Genomic DNA, 18937 nt, shown 5'->3' on the forward strand with positions numbered 1-18937 from the left:
AGGCGAGGCATGTCCTGAAGCATGCTGATAGGGCTGGGAGGAGGAGGCCTTCCCAGATTCATTTATTTATTTAGGTTCTTTTAATATACCGATGCTCAAGACAAATAACAAATAACAGATGGGGCTCAGACCAGGCAGGGGCAGCAGCTGACTGTGCCTGAACAAAAGCGTGAAGGCCCTGAAATAATTCCACCCAAGAGAAGATCACTGGGTCTATGCCTAGGCCAGGAGGAACTGGGGTATGTGCCTCTGAACTGCCTTCTCCCAGGGAGGACACAGCCCCGGGACTGCTCAGATCTGGGGTGCTACTAGATAAGGTCATGGTTGACCAGTTCTCCGACTGGGTGGGGCCGAGTTTGGAGAAGATCTTGAAAATCTAGTCCTCCCTGAGCCTCCTCACAGTGCTGACACAGGAAGGCTTCTAGGTCAGACTGTGCAGCCTTATGGCAGATGGTACAAAGAGGGTGTTGCTTGTGCTTCTTTGCTGCCGGAGCCATAGTTAACTGTAGCTTGTGCATTCAGCCAGTTAGCGCTGAGCTCGAGCGCACACAACAGGTCCTTCCTACAACACGCATACCAAACGGTAAATGGGGGAAATGGCGCCACACTCACAAGATGGTGCCACTGCGGCCTGCCACGTGGAGTGCCCACCGAGTCTGTAGTGGGGCCTACCCCATCGAATGGGCCGCTCAACCCGCTTGGAAACCCCCTTCCCTTGCCCTAACAGGAGACTGAAGCCCTTCCACGCCTCTGAATCGGAAGAGTTCTTTACCTGGGCTCAACGCTTACCGGCTGAGTACAGAGACAGTCTCCGGCTGCGGGGGGAGAGGTCTTAGGCTATCACCGCCACACTTGGCTTCCTGCAGCAATGTCCACGCCGGGAATCGGCTACCAGACCAAGGCACACCACTGAGGGATCTCAGAAATCACCTCAGGAATTCTCAACTGTGGGAGGGACCCTTAGGTATCACCACAGGAGAGCGGGGCTCGATATTTCTCAATTCAAAGGTAAAATTTCCTCTTCTAAAGAGTACGGCGATCCCAATAGGGAAAGCACATCCACATCTGCTAGGAGACGGAGAGATACTGAATGGCTGAGGTCACACTGCAGGGGTATATTTAGGATGATGTCAGCTTTGAAATCTGACTCCATCTCCATCTGCTGTCAGGGGAGCACATAACCCATTGGTACTGAGTCCATCTGGCTACACGCTAAGAAATTGTCAAACCCTTTGTATTTTCGTAAAAAGGGCTTTAGGCATTATTTGATTTCCTATGGTGAGTCTGTATGTTGGGTGTGGGAGGGGGACTGGTGAGAGGGGACACGATTGAGGTGAATGTATGGGTGACAGGTAAGAGATAGACTGGTTGGGGTGGTGAGTGGTGAGAGTAAGGACTGGTCTGCAGGACAAAGAGGAAGGTGAAATTTACTTACTGATTCTCCTACACTAAATACAACAAGACTGATCATCTTCCGTTAAACTAATATAGACATTAACAACCACCACAAAGTTCTACCTCTTGTTAAACTTCTATCATCCTTTTCTTTTACTCCCAGTTAGAATCATCCCTGTTTTATTGTAACTTCTTCTTCTGAGCACTTGTTATAATTTGTTATAAGTTGTAATGTATACATTCTAGTTAAAGTTATGTATTGCTCACCCCTTGTTTTATGTAAACCGACATGATACGAACTCCGTGAATGCCGGTATAGAAAAATCACAAATAAAATAAATAAATAAATTTAAACTTGTCAGTAAATTTCCTTTCCTTTACTCCTAGCAGACCAGTCCACAACTTCCCCCTCAAAAAAAAAAAAAGACAAGAGGTTCAAGATAGGGAAGCTTTGAGAAGGGGGGCAGCAAGGAATAGTCAAGATGCCCTGAGAGGATTGCCTGACCGCACACCCCGGAGGTCAGTCCCTCCCAAAAAAAATGGGGGAGGGGAAGAAGGGGTGTGGGGAGAGGGGAATGTATGGAAGGAGGAAAGTAAATGAATGAATAAACCAGGTCAGCCTGTTCAGCAGTCTAACAGGGCATCCCCCTCCCTTTATCTGTGTGTTTGCTTTTCTAGGAGGTGATATTCTTTGGCTTTGGTTTTGTTGTTGTTTCTCTGCCCTTGAGGCCAAAAAATACCAACAGTGTGAAGAAAGTGGGCGAGGGAGGGAGACTGGCAGAGAGCGCGCCAGCCATCCCAGAATATATGTGGCAAAGGACGTAAACGCAAAGCAGAAACAGAGAGCAGCAGCCAAACCAGTCAGGCCAGGCGAGACTTATCTAAATGCATTTTACATGGCTCGGGTGCTCAACCTCTTGTTAAATACAGAGCTAGCCCGGACCCTCACATCCAGTGCATGGGAAGTTAGGCCCTAGACTAGAAACGGTGCAGAATCTGCCCTGGAACCAGGAACTGCAAACAGAGTTTTCCAAATACCTTCAGCAATGCAAGAGAAAGGGTCTAACATGTAGGTAACCCCCATCCTGTATGTGATTCATAACCAAACCATTCATTCCCCAACCACTTTGCCTAAAGGCAGCTTTCAAACAATTGTAAACCCAGAGCCTGACATCAGCTGACGTTTCAGGAAGACCCTGCTTCAGGGGGATCTTATCATCGCCGAATCTACCGCTCTCACTACGTACAAATGAGGACGCTGTGCTATAATCAGATCTTCATGATAGTAAAGTAAGGGATAGGTTTATAAACCAGCAGCTCTGACTTGTATCCATTTCTGTTTTTCTATACAGAATCCCTTTATGCAGAGCTTGGTAAGTTTTATTCATAGATACATCAAAGTGTTTATTAAAGATTTTCCTTCCTATCATTAATGTCTGTAATTCTCTGAGCTTTGACTGTTGTGCTTTTCTGTTTCATTTCAGAGTGGAGAAGATGCTGCAGTTATGCAGGTAACACAATCTGACACAATCTCTCCTCTCCAATGTGAATGTATTCCTTTATGCAATTACTCTGTGTCGTATCTCAGTACAGCCTTCTACAGATAGTAATATGGACAGAATATTTCTCTGCTGTGATACAGAAGAGTGTGTGTGTGTCTTGATCATACACTGCAGAGTCAGGGAGTGATTCCTGATCATAAACTGCAGGGTCAGGGAGTGATTCCTCTGGTAAGGAGAGAATAGGGACAGAATATTTCTCTGCTGTGATAGAGAAGAGTGTGTGTTTCCTGATCATACACTGCAGGGTCAGGGAGTGATCCCTCTGGTAAGGAGAGAACAGGGACGGAATATTTCTCTGCTGTGACAGAGAAGAGTGTGTGTCTCCTGATCATACACTGCAGGGTCAGGGAGTGATCCCTCTGGTAAGGAGAGAACAGGGACAGAATATTTCTCTGCTGTGATACAGAAGAGTGTGTGTGTTTTCTGATCATACACTGCAGGGTCAGGGAGAGATCCCTCTGGTAAGGAGAGAAAAGGGACAGAATATTTCTCTGCTGTGATAGAGAAGAGTGTGTGTTTCCTGATCATACACTGCAGGGTCAGGGAGTGATCCCTCTGGTAAGGAGAGAACAGGGACAGAATATTTCTCTGCTCTGATAGAGAAGAGTGTGTGTTTCCTGATCATACACTGCACGGTCAGGGAGTGATCCCTCTGGTAAGGAGAGAACAGGGACAGAATATTTCTCTGCTGTGATACAGAAGAGTGTGTGTGTGTCCTGATCATACACTGCAGGGTCAGAGAGTGATCCCTCTGGTAAGGAGAGAACAGGGACAGAATATTTCTCTGCTGTGATAGAGAAGAGTGTGTGTGTTTCCTGATCATACACTGCACGGTCAGGGAGTGATCCCTCTGGTAAGGAGAGAACAGGGACAGAATATTTCTCTGCTGTGATACAGAAGAGTGTGTGTGTTTCCTGATCATACACTGCAGGATCAGGGAGTGATCCCTCTGGTAAGGAGAGAATAGGGATAGAATATTTCTCTGCTGTGATAGAGAAGAGTGTGTGTGTCTCCTGATCATACACTGCAGGGTCAGGGAGTGATCCCTCTGGTAAGGAGAGAATAGGGACAGAATATTTCTCTGCTGTGATACAGAAGAGTGTGTGTGTGTCCTGATCATACACTGCAGGGTCAGGGACTGATCCCTCTGGTAAGGAGAGAATAGGGACAGAATATTTCTCTGCTGTGATACAGAAGAGTGTGTGTGTGTCCTGATCATACACTGCAGGGTCAGGGACTGATCCCTCTGGTAAGGAGAGAATAGGGACAGAATATTTCTCTGCTGTGATACAGAAGAGTGTGTGTGTTTCCTGATCATACACTGCAGGGTCAGGGAGTGATCCCTCTGGTAAGGAGAGAACAGGGACAGAATATTTCTCTGCTGTGATACAGAAGAGTGTGTGTGTGTCCTGATCATACACTGCAGGGTCAGGGAGCGATCCCTCTGGTAAGGAGAGAATAGGGACAGAATATTTCTCTGCTGTGACAGAGAAGAGTGTGTGTTTCCTGATCATACACTGCAGGGTCAGGGAGTGATCCCTCTGGTAAGGAGAGAACAGGGACAGAATATATCTCTGCTGTGATACAGAAGAGTGTGTGTGTCCTGATCATACACTGCAGGGTCAGGGAGAGATCCCTCTGGTAAGGAGAGAATAGGGACAGAATATTTCTCTGCTGTGATAGAGAAGAGTGTGTGTGTTTCCTGATCATACACTGCAGGGTCAGGGAGTGATCCCTCTGGTAAGGAGAGAACAGGGACAGAATATTTCTCTGCTGTGATACAGAAGAGTGTGTGTGTGTCCTGATCATACACTGCAGGGTCAGGGAGCGATCCCTCTGGTAAGGAGAGAATAGGGACAGAATATTTCTCTGCTGTGATACAGAAGAGTGTGTGTGTGTCCTGATCATACACTGCAGGGTCAGGGAGAGATCCCTCTGGTAAGGAGAGAATAGGGACAGAATATTTCTCTGCTGTGATACAGAAGAGTGTGTGTGACCTGATCATACACTGCAGGGTCAGGGAGAGATCCCTCTGGTAAGGAGAGAATAGGGACAGAATATTTCTCTGCTGTGATACAGAAGAGTGTGTGTGTGTCCTGATCATACACTGCAGGGTCAGGGAGAGATCCCTCTGGTAAGGAGAGAATAGGGACAGAATATTTCTCTGCTGTGATAGAGAAGAGTGTGTGTGTTTCCTGATCATACACTGCACAGTCAGGGAGTGATCCCTCTGGTAAGGAGAGAACAGGGACAGAATATTTCTCTGCTGTGATACAGAAGAGTGTGTGTGTTTCCTGATCATACACTGCAGGATCAGGGAGTGATCCCTCTGGTAAGGAGAGAATAGGGATAGAATATTTCTCTGCTGTGATAGAGAAGAGTGTGTGTGTCTCCTGATCATACACTGCAGGGTCAGGGAGTGATCCCTCTGGTAAGGAGAGAATAGGGACAGAATATTTCTCTGCTGTGATACAGAAGAGTGTGTGTGTGTCCTGATCATACACTGCAGGGTCAGGGACTGATCCCTCTGGTAAGGAGAGAATAGGGACAGAATATTTCTCTGCTGTGATACAGAAGAGTGTGTGTGTGTCCTGATCATACACTGCAGGGTCAGGGACTGATCCCTCTGGTAAGGAGAGAATAGGGACAGAATATTTCTCTGCTGTGATACAGAAGAGTGTGTGTGTTTCCTGATCATACACTGCAGGGTCAGGGAGTGATCCCTCTGGTAAGGAGAGAACAGGGACAGAATATTTCTCTGCTGTGATACAGAAGAGTGTGTGTGTGTCCTGATCATACACTGCAGGGTCAGGGAGCGATCCCTCTGGTAAGGAGAGAATAGGGACAGAATATTTCTCTGCTGTGACAGAGAAGAGTGTGTGTTTCCTGATCATACACTGCAGGGTCAGGGAGTGATCCCTCTGGTAAGGAGAGAACAGGGACAGAATATATCTCTGCTGTGATACAGAAGAGTGTGTGTGTCCTGATCATACACTGCAGGGTCAGGGAGAGATCCCTCTGGTAAGGAGAGAATAGGGACAGAATATTTCTCTGCTGTGATAGAGAAGAGTGTGTGTGTTTCCTGATCATACACTGCAGGGTCAGGGAGTGATCCCTCTGGTAAGGAGAGAACAGGGACAGAATATTTCTCTGCTGTGATACAGAAGAGTGTGTGTGTGTCCTGATCATACACTGCAGGGTCAGGGAGCGATCCCTCTGGTAAGGAGAGAATAGGGACAGAATATTTCTCTGCTGTGATACAGAAGAGTGTGTGTGTGTCCTGATCATACACTGCAGGGTCAGGGAGAATATATTGTAACTATTGTGTTTAATATTATGTGTAACCTCTTTTCACTGCCTGAGCCCTTGTGGATTGAGTCTGAACCTGAGTAGGTAACGGCTTTTCAGCATCCACATGTGCAGCTGTGACCTCCTTAACCTGCGAAGCTGGTTCACTCTGCTTCCTTCCACCATGAAGGACAAACAGGTGATCCATCTTTCAGAAAGGTTCAGAAACCACCAGATACCACACAACAAGTCGTTCTACACCCAAGCGATGCAGGAGGTGACAAGGAAATGGATTGATTTACATTAATTCCAAGCCACCTTAGGCTAGAAGGATGGACCAGGATGCAGCTCTCTGCCCCTGGAGTCACCCGAAGCAATGGCTACCGGCAGGACAAGGCCTGCAGCTCGGAAACTCAATGTGCAAAACATATAGCCACCAGGAACAAGGTGGCTATATGTTAATAACTGCAAGGAAAGACTATGCAGAGGTTAGAACGCAGGGCCTGCCAAATAATCTTGCACCAAACTAAGACTCCACAAGGGAACCGGGAACTGCAATGGAAGAATAAGATTCATCACTTCCTTCAAAACATGGGCCACATCCAGATGAGATGAGAAGGAAGCACCATTCACCTGCCCTCTGAAACAGGCAAGAGCCACAACCTGCACCTTCCAGGAATTAAGGGCCAAACCTTTATTTATCCCATCCTGCAAGAATTCCAGAAGGAGTAGGATCCTAACTGAATGAGGAAGGATACAGAGATCCTCACACCCGGCCTCAAACGCTCTCCAAACCCGCACACAGGCTTAGGAAGTAGAGAGCGTGTGAGCGTGGAGTAAGGTGGCAATCACGGCAGAAGAATATCCTCGCTTCAGCAGCCAAACCCTCTAAAGGGCCAAACCGCAGCACAGACCCGAGTCGGATCCTCGTGTAGAACTGGTCCCTGATGCAACAGATCCACCTGCGTTGGAAGGGTAACGGGGGTCTCCACCAGGAGTCTTCACAGATCTTCAAACCACGGCTGCGTGGGCAAGTCTGGTGCCACCAGAAGTACCAACCCCCGTGGCCTTCAATCCTGCAAGCTCTCCTGCCCAGCAAGGGCCACAGAGGAAAGGCATAAAGCACCTTGTATGAGAGGATCTATGCAAATATCTGCATCTGCTGGCAGGGGAGCATCACCTGAGTCCATCTGTCTACTCGCTAGGAAACGTAACACATCCCCCTCACTTATATCTCTCCTCCATACCCACCCTTCACCTGTCTACTCGCTGGGAAACGTAACACATCCCCCCCCTCTCACTTATATCTCTCCTCCATACCCATCCTTCACCTGTCTACTCACTAGGAAACGTAACACATCCCCCTCTCACTTATATCTCTCCTCCATACCCATCCTTCACCTGTCTACTCGCTAGGAAATGTAACACATCCCCCCTCACTTATATCTCTCCTCCATACCCATCCTTCACCTGTCTACTCGCTAGGAAACGTAACACATCCCCCTCACTTATATCTCTCCTCCATACCCATCCTTCACCTGTCTACTCGCTAGGAAACGTAACACATCCCCCCTCACTTATATCTCTCCTCCATACCCATCCTTCACCTGTCTACTCGCTAGGAAACGTAACACATCCCCCCTCACTTATATCTCTCCTCCATACCCATCCTTCACCTGTCTACTCGCTAGGAAACGTAACACATCCCCCCTCACTTATATCTCTCCTCCATACCCATCCTTCACCTGCCTACTCGCTAGGAAACATAACACATCCCCCCTCACTTATATCTCTCCTCCATACCCATCCTTCACCTGTCTACTCGCTAGGAAACGTAACACATCCCCCCTCACTTATATCTCTCCTCCATACCCATCCTTCACCTGTCTACTCGCTAGGAAACGTAACACATCCCCTCTCACTTATATCTCTCCTCCATACCCATCCTTCACCTGTCTCCTCGCTAGGAAACGTAACACATCCCCTCTCACTTATATCTCTCCTCCATACCCATCCTTCACCTGTCTACTCGCTAGGAAACGTAACACATCCCCCCTCACTTATATCTCTCCTCCATACCCATCCTTCACCTGTCTACTCGCTAGGAAATGTAACACATCCCCCCTCACTTATATCTCTCCTCCATACCCATCCTTCACCTGTCTACTCGCTGGGAAACGTAACACATCCCCCTCTCACTTATATCTCTCCTCCATACCCATCCTTCACCTGTCTACTCGCTGGGAAATGTAACACATCCCCCCTCACTTATATCTCTCCTCCATACCCATCCTTCACCTGTCTCCTCGCTAGGAAACGTAACACATCCCCTCTCACTTATATCTCTCCTCCATACCCATCCTTCACCTGTCTACTCGCTAGGAAACGTAACACATCCCCCCTCACTTATATCTCTCCTCCATACCCATCCTTCACCTGTCTCCTCGCTAGGAAACGTAACACATCCCCTCTCACTTATATCTCTCCTCCATACCCATCCTTCACCTGTCTACTCGCTAGGAAACGTAACACATCCCCCCTCACTTATATCTCTCCTCCATACCCATCCTTCACCTGTCTACTCGCTAGGAAATGTAACACATCCCCCCTCACTTATATCTCTCCTCCATACCCATCCTTCACCTGTCTACTCGCTGGGAAACGTAACACATCCCCCTCTCACTTATATCTCTCCTCCATACCCATCCTTCACCTGTCTACTCGCTGGGAAATGTAACACATCCCCCCTCACTTATATCTCTCCTCCATACCCATCCTTCACCTGTCTGCTCGCTAGGAAACGTAACACATCCCCCCTCACTTATATCTCTCCTCCATACCCATCCTTCAGCTGTCTACTCGCTAGGAAACGTAACACATCCCCCCTCACTTATATCTCTCCTCCATACCCATCCTTCACCTGTCTACTCGCTAGGAAACGTAACACATCCCCCCTCACTTATATCTCTCAACCATACCCATCCTTCAGCTGTCTACTCGCTAGGAAACGTAACACATCCCCCCTCACTTATATCTCTCCTCCATACCCATCCTTCAGCTGTCTACTCGCTAGGAAACGTAACACATCCCCCTCTCACTTATATCTCTCTTCCAGACCCATCCTTCACCTGTCTACTCGCTAGGAAACGTAACACATCCCCCTCTCACTTATATCTCTCTTCCAGACCCATCCTTCACCTGTCTACTCGCTAGGAAACGTAACACATCCCCCTCTCACTTATATCTCTCTTCCAGACCCATCCTTCACCTGTCTACTCGCTAGGAAACATAACACATCCCCCCTCACTTATATCTCTCCTCCATACCCATCCTTCCCTCCTTCCTCTCACCGTCCCTCCTCACTCACACTCACTTCCCTTTACCCCCTGCTGCTCACTTATTCTCTTTTCCAGAGACTCGCTCACCCTTTCCTCACACACACCTCACCGCTGGACACTTAAATCTCTCTCTCTACCACACATTTTGTTCCTGCCTCCTCCCATCTGTCTTTTGCTCACTCATTTCCCCTGCCCCCTCCTCTCACGCACATCCCTCTCCTACCCCTGCTCTCTCTCTCACACCTTAGCAGTGCTGAAGCCCTCCAGAACCAGCAGCAGCACCAGGACCCTGGGGGCCTGCAGTCTTGCTTTCCCCATGGCCTCCGTTGTCCCTGAAAGAAGCCGTTCTGCCTTCATCAGGAGGTGCCCAGGTACAGAGAGAGTGCAGGGGTCACAGGACAGGCAGGGCAGTGCCTGTGACCCTCATCACTGCTACTGCCCTGTGCCACTGTCACCTGCCTCCATGTCCTAGTGAACAGTCTGATTCAGTCCTGGCTTTATCGTGGTGTATGCTGGGATTTGTAGTATGGAGGGCATCAGCTTCCCCATCTGGGGGCAACGTCCCTCCCTCAGCTGAAAGCAAGAAGACACTGGGAGAAGAGAGGGGCAGTCTGAAGCCCTATGTCCTGCAGCTCAGGAGTGAGAGCCACTGACCAATAGGATTGCTAGAACCTGCCAGTGAGCAGAGCTTCTGATAGGCTGAATGACAGGAGCCAGTAACCAATGACAGGAGCCAGTGAGGGCCACGGGATGAGTAGGGAGCCAATAACAGTTAGATGTTGGTGTGTGAGGAGCCAATCAGAAGTGTGAGCTCATGTTTATTAATGTTTCTCCTCTCTGCAGTGGATGTGACTCTGGATCCTGAAACCGCTCATCCCCGGCTCCTCCTGACTGACGATGGGAAAACTATGGAATGTGGCGGCACAGGAGAGAACCTGAGAGAGACTTCACTGAGATTTAACATTTCTCCCTGTGTGCTGGGGCGTGAGGCCTTCACCTCGGGGAGACATTTCTGGAAGGTGGAGGTGGGGGACGGGAGAGCGTGGGAGCTGGGGGTGTGCAGAGACTCTGTGTGCAGAAATGGGTGGATCACAATATCACCTGAGGCGGGATACTGGGCAGTGGGGCTGTGGCGTGGAGGGGGATACTGGGCACTCACCTTCCCCAAGACCAAGCTCCGCCTGCGTGAGAGCCCCCGGGCTGTGGGGATCTTCCTGGACTATGAGGCAGGAGAAGTTTCATTTTACGATGCAGAGAATAAATCTCATCTCTTCACCTTCTCTGACACCTTCTCTGATACCGTCTCTGGCCCTCTCCGGCCTTACTTCTGTACCCTCGATGATCCTCTGAGGATCCGGCCAGTGCCAGGCTGGGAGCGAGAGCGCGGGGCTCAGGGGTATCAGCTGAGGTCTCTGGGAGATGGAGAGAAGGGGGAAGCAGGCTCCAGATTTGTGTTAAACCTGTGAATGAAAAATCACTGCCCAGCAAGAGGAGAGGACCTGAGAGGGTGGGAGATGAGGAGTTAGGGGCTGGGAGGTCTCAGTTACCCAGGATGTAATGAAATGACCTCCTAATGAGAGTCTGCAGGGAGGGCCGCAGGACAGAGGAGGGGGAGAGGGGCTTTCCTTCCTAAATAAAATCAGTTGGAGGGGAGGGAAGGATTCCTTGCTTGGGGGGAGTTAGTGGATGTAACGGGATAGATTTAGATGATTAATTTGGGGCTGAAAATGTCCCTAAAGATAAGCAACTGAGATTAGCCCAGGCCCCTGCCTGCTCAAGACTGTTTGTTTGTACAGGGACCTCAATCAGAGTAAAATACCTGGGGAACAAATCATTAAGGAGGAGTGGAGGAGTCACCGAGGGGTGAGAGCAGCTACAAACCAGGGCTCAGATCCTGCTGCTGCTCCCTGTGACCTTGTGCAAGTCCCTTCCCCCTCCTTCCCCCCAGGCTGTGAGCCCTCTGGGGACGGGGAGATAGGGACAGCACCTGCAGGATAGGGGCAGCCAGGACTGATGGCCCCTTACAGAAACAGTCACACAGATAATACTCTCCAGACATCAATGGGATTAAAACAAGGCCTCAGCTTTATTAGTAATTAAATCACCAGAGCCAAGGTCAGCACAGATTCCCCATCCCAAGGAATCACCTGCCACGCCCCAGCAAGATGACCCTTCACAGGCCCCCAAACCTGCAATATCCAGCAGTATCCCCCCGCTAACCGGGACCCCCACCACAGCCCAGCAAGATGACCCCCTCACAGGCCCCCAAACCTGCAATATCCAGCAGTATCCCCCCCGCTAACAGGGACCCCCACCACAGCCCAACAAGATGACCCCCTCACAGGCCCCCAAACCTGCAATATCCAGCAGTATCCCCCCCGCTAACCGGGACCCCCACCACAGCCCCAGCAAGATGACCCCTTCACAGGCCCCCAAACCTGCAATATCCAGCAGTATCCCCCCGCTAACAGGGACCCCCACCACAGCCCAGCAAGATGACCCCCTCACAGGCCACCAAACCTGCAATATCCAGCAGTATCCCCCCCGCTAACAGGGACCCCCACCCCAGCCCAGCAAGATGACCCCCTCACAGGCCCCCAAACCTGCAATATCCAGCAGTATCCCCCCCGCTAACAGGGACCCCCACCACAGCCCAGCAAGATGACCCCCTCACAGGCCCCCAAACCTGCAATATCCAGCAGTATCCCCCCACTAACCGGGACCCCCACCACAGCCCAGCAAGGTGACCCCTTCACAGGCCCCCAAACCTGCAATATCCAGCAGTATCCCCCCCCGCTAACCGGGACCCCCACCACAGCCCAGCAAGGTGACCCCTTCACAGGCCCCCAAACCTGCAATATCCAGCAGTATCCCCCCCCCGCTAACCGGGACCCCCACCACAGCCCAGCAAGGTGACCCTTCACAGGCCACCAAACCTGCAATATCCAGCAGTATCCCCCCGCTAACCGGGACCCCCACCACAGCCCAGCAAGGTGACCCCTTCACAGGCCCCCAAACCTGCAATACCCAGCAGTATCCCCCCCCCTGCTAACCGGGACCCCTACCACAGCCCAGCAAGATGACCCCCTCACAGGCCACCAGACCTGCAATATCCAGCAGTATCCCCCCCGCTAACCGGGACCCCCACCACAGCCCAGCAAGATGACCCCCTCACAGGCCCCCAAACCTGCAATATCCAGCAGTATCCCCCCCGCTAACCGGGACCCCCACCACAGCCCAGCAAGATGACCCCCTCACAGGCCACCAGACCTGCAATATCCAGCAGTATCCCCCCGCTAACCGGGACCCCCACCACAGCCCAGCAAGATGACCCCCTCACAGGCCACCAGACCTGCAATATCCAGCAGTATCCCCCCCGCTAACCGGGACCCCCACCACAGCCCAGCAAGATGACCCCCTCACAGGCCCCCAAACCTGCAATATCCAGCAGTATCCCCCCGCTAACCGGGACCCCCACCACAGCCCAGCAAGATGACCCCCTCACAGGCCACCAGACCTGCAATATCCAGCAGTATCCCCCCCCCCTGCTAACCGGGACCCCCACCACAGCCCCAGCAAGATGACCCCCTCACAGGCCACCAGACCTGCAATATCCAGCAGTATCCCCCCCACTAACCGGGACCCCCACCACAGCCCAGCAAGATGACCCCCTCACAGGCCCCCAAACCTGCAATATCCAGCAGTATCCCCCCCCCCTCCGCTAACCGGGACCTCCCACCACAGCCCAGCAAGGGGCCCCCAACCACGAGCCTGAACCCCAAGTCACTAACGCCAGAGTCACGAAAGCGGATTCCTAGCTCTAAACCCTGCCCCACAAGAATCATGGATCTGGTAACTCCACCACAGGGGGGGGTCGGGGGGAGAATCCTCACAGCCCCCTCACCCCCCACAAACAACTCCAAGGCCTCCTGAATAGAGTTAAGGAATAAATCATTGTCCTCATTAGACAGGTGAACACCGTCCCTGCCATAAACGCCCGGACGGACATCCCAGGACCAGATGTGAGAAACATGAATCCCACCGTGCGCCAACAACCAGGACCCAATCTGCTTATTCAGTTTAACCCTACTGCAGCCGCGAATCCTCAGATCCATGCAGACAGGCCTTGGGATAATGTCCGACCAGATTAATGTTATATTAGGCGGCCACGACGACGACGGCACAGCCAAATCCTTTCGGACTGCGCCCAGCAGTTGACAACAGGACCAGTCCCCTGAGTCGTTGCCACCAAGGTGAATGAGCAGAACCTCCGGAGGCGTCCACTAGGATAGTGAGGAGCGCATGAGAGGGAGGAGCTGCTTCCATCGCATCCCACGGAGCCCGAGCCACTTCACATGGACTCCATGCAGAGCCGAACTAAGGTGAGGGCCGTAAGCTCCTTTCATGGCCCAGAGATGCGCCAAACAATAAAGGAATGGTCAATCGGCCAAACCCTCCTCTCGGGCAGCCGCAAATCTGGAAAACAAAATTAATGCAGGAAGCAGACCATGAAACTACATTTGCCAGATCTTTCCTGATTAGGAAAGAGAATACCTATACATATCTATCTATCTATATATTAGGTATTCTCTTTCCTGATTACGGTAAATGGCTTTCTCTAGTTAATGTATTTTAAAATTCACTTTTAAGGTTTTATCAGATATCAAACCCTTTAGGAAAAACTTAAAGGCTTTGTTATTTTGGAAAGCTTTTCCTGAAAGCTAGTGAATATTATTTGAAGATGTATCTCTTATTGTATTATGTTTTTGATATTTTACTATGTAATGTATAATTTTAATATGTTTTATATATGTATTGCACTCTGCTTAGCATGTGCCATTATAAGTGGAATAAAAATATTTATATAAATAAATAACCCTCCGTAAAAGAAAGAGAGAAAGATTGTAAGTGACCACACCAGAAATACAGTACTTCTCTAATAAAGGCATTCAGACCTTAACAGGAACACTGAGCCGAGTTCAGAGGGAGAATCTGCAACCAAAGGTGAACTAATTTTACTTTCAAAAAGGGAAAGGGTTTTTCTTAAAAATGTGAAACTGTTTATTGGGTTGAACTATTTTAAGCAATGCAAATTATTATGTATTTATGAAGTTAACTAAGTTCTGGAATTTGTTACCAGAGGATGTGGTGAAAGCTGTTAGTATAGCTGCGTTTAAAAAAAGGTTTGGACAAGTTCCTGGAACTTAACAATCATTAAGGTAGAGTTACAGAAATCCACTGAAAAAAAAGGGTCCCTAGCCTCAGGAGACCCTGGGGGGGTTCATTATCCCAGCGCAGGAAGGTCTGTGGGGAGAAGACCAGAGAACTTCAGGGTTGCAGGAAGGGAAGTACCAGGGAATGCAGAAGGAGCCCAGGAGTTCTGAGGAAGTATCAGATGCTGAGGAGACCCAAGAAAGGAGGGGGGTCTGCAGAATCCTGGATCAGTGGAGCAGAGAGCCCTACGGGAGAAGGCCACAGCGTGTTGGGTGATCAAGCAAATCAGCCAGAAGCTCACCAAAGAAAGAGAGAGAGAGGACCTGAGAAGATCTGCAGTACACTAAAGGTACTTGCCCCTAAGAGCTTACCCCTTTGGGGAAATGTGCCAGGTGACAGAGCTGTATCTTTTGATTTCTGTTGTCTGTGGTGTTCTCTTTGGGTTTTCCTGTCCCCACTTTCAATAAAGATTTTTATTTTGATCAGACCTGGAGGGACGAGTGATTTTTTTTTTCTGGCACGGTTGGCCGGGGAGCAGAAGAGTCCCAGAGAGCAGAAAGCAGCCTCTGCTCCTCACGGGGATTTCTGGGCCTCACATGCAAGATTGTGCGTTTCTGCATTAAATCTTGGTGACCGGACTCTTCAGCACTCGGGAGGGTTCACTGGGGGCAGATCTCAGTATCAGCAGCAAGAGAGCGTGCGTTTTACAGATCTGTAACTTTACATGTCCCTTCCAAAAGGGGCGCCAGGCAATATTTAAATTAGGGGTCGCGTTAGCAAGGATGCGCTAGGACCCTTAGCGCATCTTTGCTAACGCGAACCCAGACGGGGTTTTCGTGACTGCCGTAGACCGGTCCCGAAAACCGACGCCGATAAACCCGGCTTTGGTTTTAAACCAGCGCCAGCCTTAGCCCCCATTGCGCCTTCCGTGCTAAGCGGCTTTTCCCGGCAAGGCGGCCGCTGCCCGCTCTCGGAGCGCACGGCCGGGCTCTCGGTCACCGACCGGAAGCTACAGCGTCGTCATTGCAGGAGTCTCCGCCCCTCTCCCGTAGCCTCTTACTGTGAAGGCGAGACAGACAGGGTGGCAGCCTATCACAGGACAGCCCTGTTGCAGCCCCGCCCCTTCCTGCTGCTGCGATTGGACGGCGAGGAAGCGGGGCACAGCACAGAAACTGTCAAGAGGGGCGGAAACTCCTACAATGACGGAGGGCAGGCGCTGGAGGGAGATTTCGGTCTCTTATAGAGTGGCGCCATCGCGTGGTATTTTGTAGATTGCAGCTCTGTGTTTCCCAGCAGATCTGCCCTTTCTGGACCATTTAGCGCCATCTCGTGGTGTTTTGTAGATTGCAGCTCAGTGTTTCCCAGCAGATCTGTCCTTTCTGCACCATTTAGCGCCATCTCGTGGTATTTTGGAGATTGCAGCTCTGTGTTTCCCAGCAGATCTGTCCTTTCTGGACCGTTTAGCGCCTTCTTGTGGTCCTGCAGCAAACGCATTCTGAGTTTCCCAATGGTGGGAGAAAACACTAAAAGCAAGAAGCACAGAGAGCACAGATTTCTGGCAAGCATATAAGGGAAATGCATAAAACATTACATAAAAAAGCGTGTATTGCATATTGTGCATAACAGAAACCATTGGTACAGGCGGAAACAACGTCTGAAGAGATACAGCTCAAAATTGAAAGTGGCCAATCATGGAGGAGTCACGTGAAATAAATCCGCCAATCCTGACAGAGACAGAAAACTATGAGTGGGAGCAAAAAGCGACCTGATAGGAAACTTAAAGATATGAAATGCATGAAAGCGGACCTGAAAGAGAACTCAAGGATCTGATTATGGGGTAAAGATAGACCTGAAAGAGAACTCAAGGATAATGAACTGTTTAACACAGACATAAAATAGAATTTAAATCCGAGGCTTGGTGGACCTGAAAGAGAACTAAAGCATAATGAGATATTTGAAAACGAGACCTGAAAAAGAACCGATTAAGAAAACGTAAAGGGGGAGAGTGAGCTTTAGGAATTCGGAAAGACGCGCCCCATGCGCTACATTAGTTAAAAGCAGTGCGCTATAGAGATCGCGGGGTAAGAAAGCTAAATATTCATAAAAAGGATATAGAATACGTCCCAAAAGCAGACGGCAAAAACGTGTGAAAGCCATAAACCTCTCTGTTGCTCCGGTTGCCTATTTATAATTTTTCTACTCTACATCAAGTTTCCGAAGCCATTGGACACCGGTTTATCGCTTTCACACGTTTTTGCCGTCTGCTTTTGGGACGTATTCTATATCCGTTTTATGAATGTTTAGTTTCCTAGCCCGCGAATACATAGTTAGATGGACGATCTCTAATGCACATTGCTTTAAGCGTCTTTTTGAATCCTTAAATCCTCTTTTTGGCTCACGCGCCCATTTACGTTTTCTTCATCAGATTTCTTTCAGGTCTGTTTTTTATTATCTCCTAGGCTTAAGTTCTCTTTCAGGTCCGCTTTTGACAGCTCCTATCCTTATATTCTATTTCAAGTTCGTCTTAAGTCGCTAATTGTCCTTAAGTTCTCTTTCAGGTCCGTTTTCTCCTATCTCCTAGCCTTAAGTTCTCTTTCAGGTCGGCAGGGGCAGCTCATCTCCTTATATTTCTTTCACGTCCTTAAGCATCCAATTGTCCTTAAGTTCTCTTCCAGGTCCGCATATCCATGTCATGGTCTTCAGATTCCCGTTCATAGGTTCCGCCCCCTCTTTGTCAGTATTGGTGGGTTTACATCATGTGACTCCTCCCTGATTGGCCACTTACTTTTGGCGGGCTTCCTCTGCGAGTCTTCCCTTTAAATTACACTGGGGTCCTTCCTCTCGGCAGCTCCCGCTGGATCTCGGGCCTCTCTGAAATTAGTAAATGGTCTGTGCTCTTGGTTTATTCCCCCGTGCATCTGTTCCTACGGATTCATTGCAGACTCGCACAATGCTGAGCAGTCTCTCTCCAGCCCTTCTTTCCGGTAGGTACAAGATTCCTTTGCAAAGCTGCAGTACTTGTGTCTTTTTTTTTACAAACCTCATTGGCTGCTTGCACAGTCACTTGCTTTGTCTGTGAGATGAGCTCTGTTATTAGCTGTCACTCACTGTCAGGACTCAGCAATGCCAGCGATCCCATGGGTCTGATCCCACTGACCCCATTACTGAATGAGCTATTGAAAGGCAGTTTCTGATTTGGTTATTTCACTCCAGGGCTTCCCATCACCCACAGCCCTATTGGCCCCCTGTGTGCTCGCTACGATTCTGGTTTTAGCTCTGCAGGGACAGTTTTTTCTTCTCTGCAGATGGTGGAAGGAAACGTCTGTGTGAGTAGAATCTAAATTATGGTAAACAGCGCCTCCCTGTGGCAGAGACCTTCTCCCGCTGTCATGGCTGAGGTTGGCGGGTGCTGGGTGGGAAATGTTTCTGTATTGCAAAGGTCTCTAGATGGAACCTTACAGGGGGCACTGATTGATGCCCTCATCCCTGCTGGGCTTCCTGTGCAGAAAGGGGGTCCAGAACCCACCCTGTGAAGTCTCCTGGGGGGAGGGGGGGATGTATGGATACATTTAGGTTACCTGTCCTGAGGGACCCCTGAAATAAACAATTCCTAAGAAACAAGTTTTACTATTTCTATTGTCACCAAAAGAAAAGGATTTGGAATTGCAATCAACAATAATAAATATTCAAGTTCTTTCAACAGTTATCTGTGAAACAATTTCAAGAGATTTATTTTTCTTCTTTTACATTAATCAATGATACAACTATTTGGAATGTCAATGTTTGTTTTTGCATGGGGGGGCTAATTATGCCCCATTCGGCCAGGAAACGGCAGGCGAAGGAGAGAGCCATCCCTGGGGAGCCCTCCGAGGCGCCGAAAACAGGCCCAATGGATGCCCACGTCCTAAGAGGGGTCTTGGCTTCGGGGATCGAGCCGCAGGAGCTGGGAAGCGAGTTGGAGGATATGCGTTTCCCCGCCGGACTCAGAAACCACCTTGTCCCCGATGATGAAGGAGGCTCTGAGGAATCCTGCGTCGCTGCGCAATCTGGAGCGAGACCCGGAAGTCCCCCGAGCCGAAGCAGCTGGAGGCTATACCCGGGCAGGGAGTCTCAATTCGGAAGAAACCAGCTATGAAGAAC

General features: G+C 49.7%; 1 long non-coding RNA gene across 1 annotated transcript; it reads left to right on the forward strand.

The window, feature by feature from the left end:
* The first annotated feature begins 2747 nt into the window (after positions 1 to 2747).
* On the forward strand, positions 2748 to 10539 carry LOC115081034. The gene is made up of 3 exons (XR_003853720.1): positions 2748 to 2768; positions 2880 to 2906; positions 10427 to 10539. It is a non-coding gene; the product is annotated as an uncharacterized LOC115081034 (long non-coding RNA).
* The last annotated feature ends 8398 nt before the right edge of the window (positions 10540 to 18937 follow it).

This window comes from Rhinatrema bivittatum, chromosome 19 (assembly GCF_901001135.1).
Source record: "Rhinatrema bivittatum chromosome 19, aRhiBiv1.1, whole genome shotgun sequence".
NCBI classification, from domain to species: Eukaryota; Metazoa; Chordata; class Amphibia; order Gymnophiona; family Rhinatrematidae; genus Rhinatrema; species Rhinatrema bivittatum.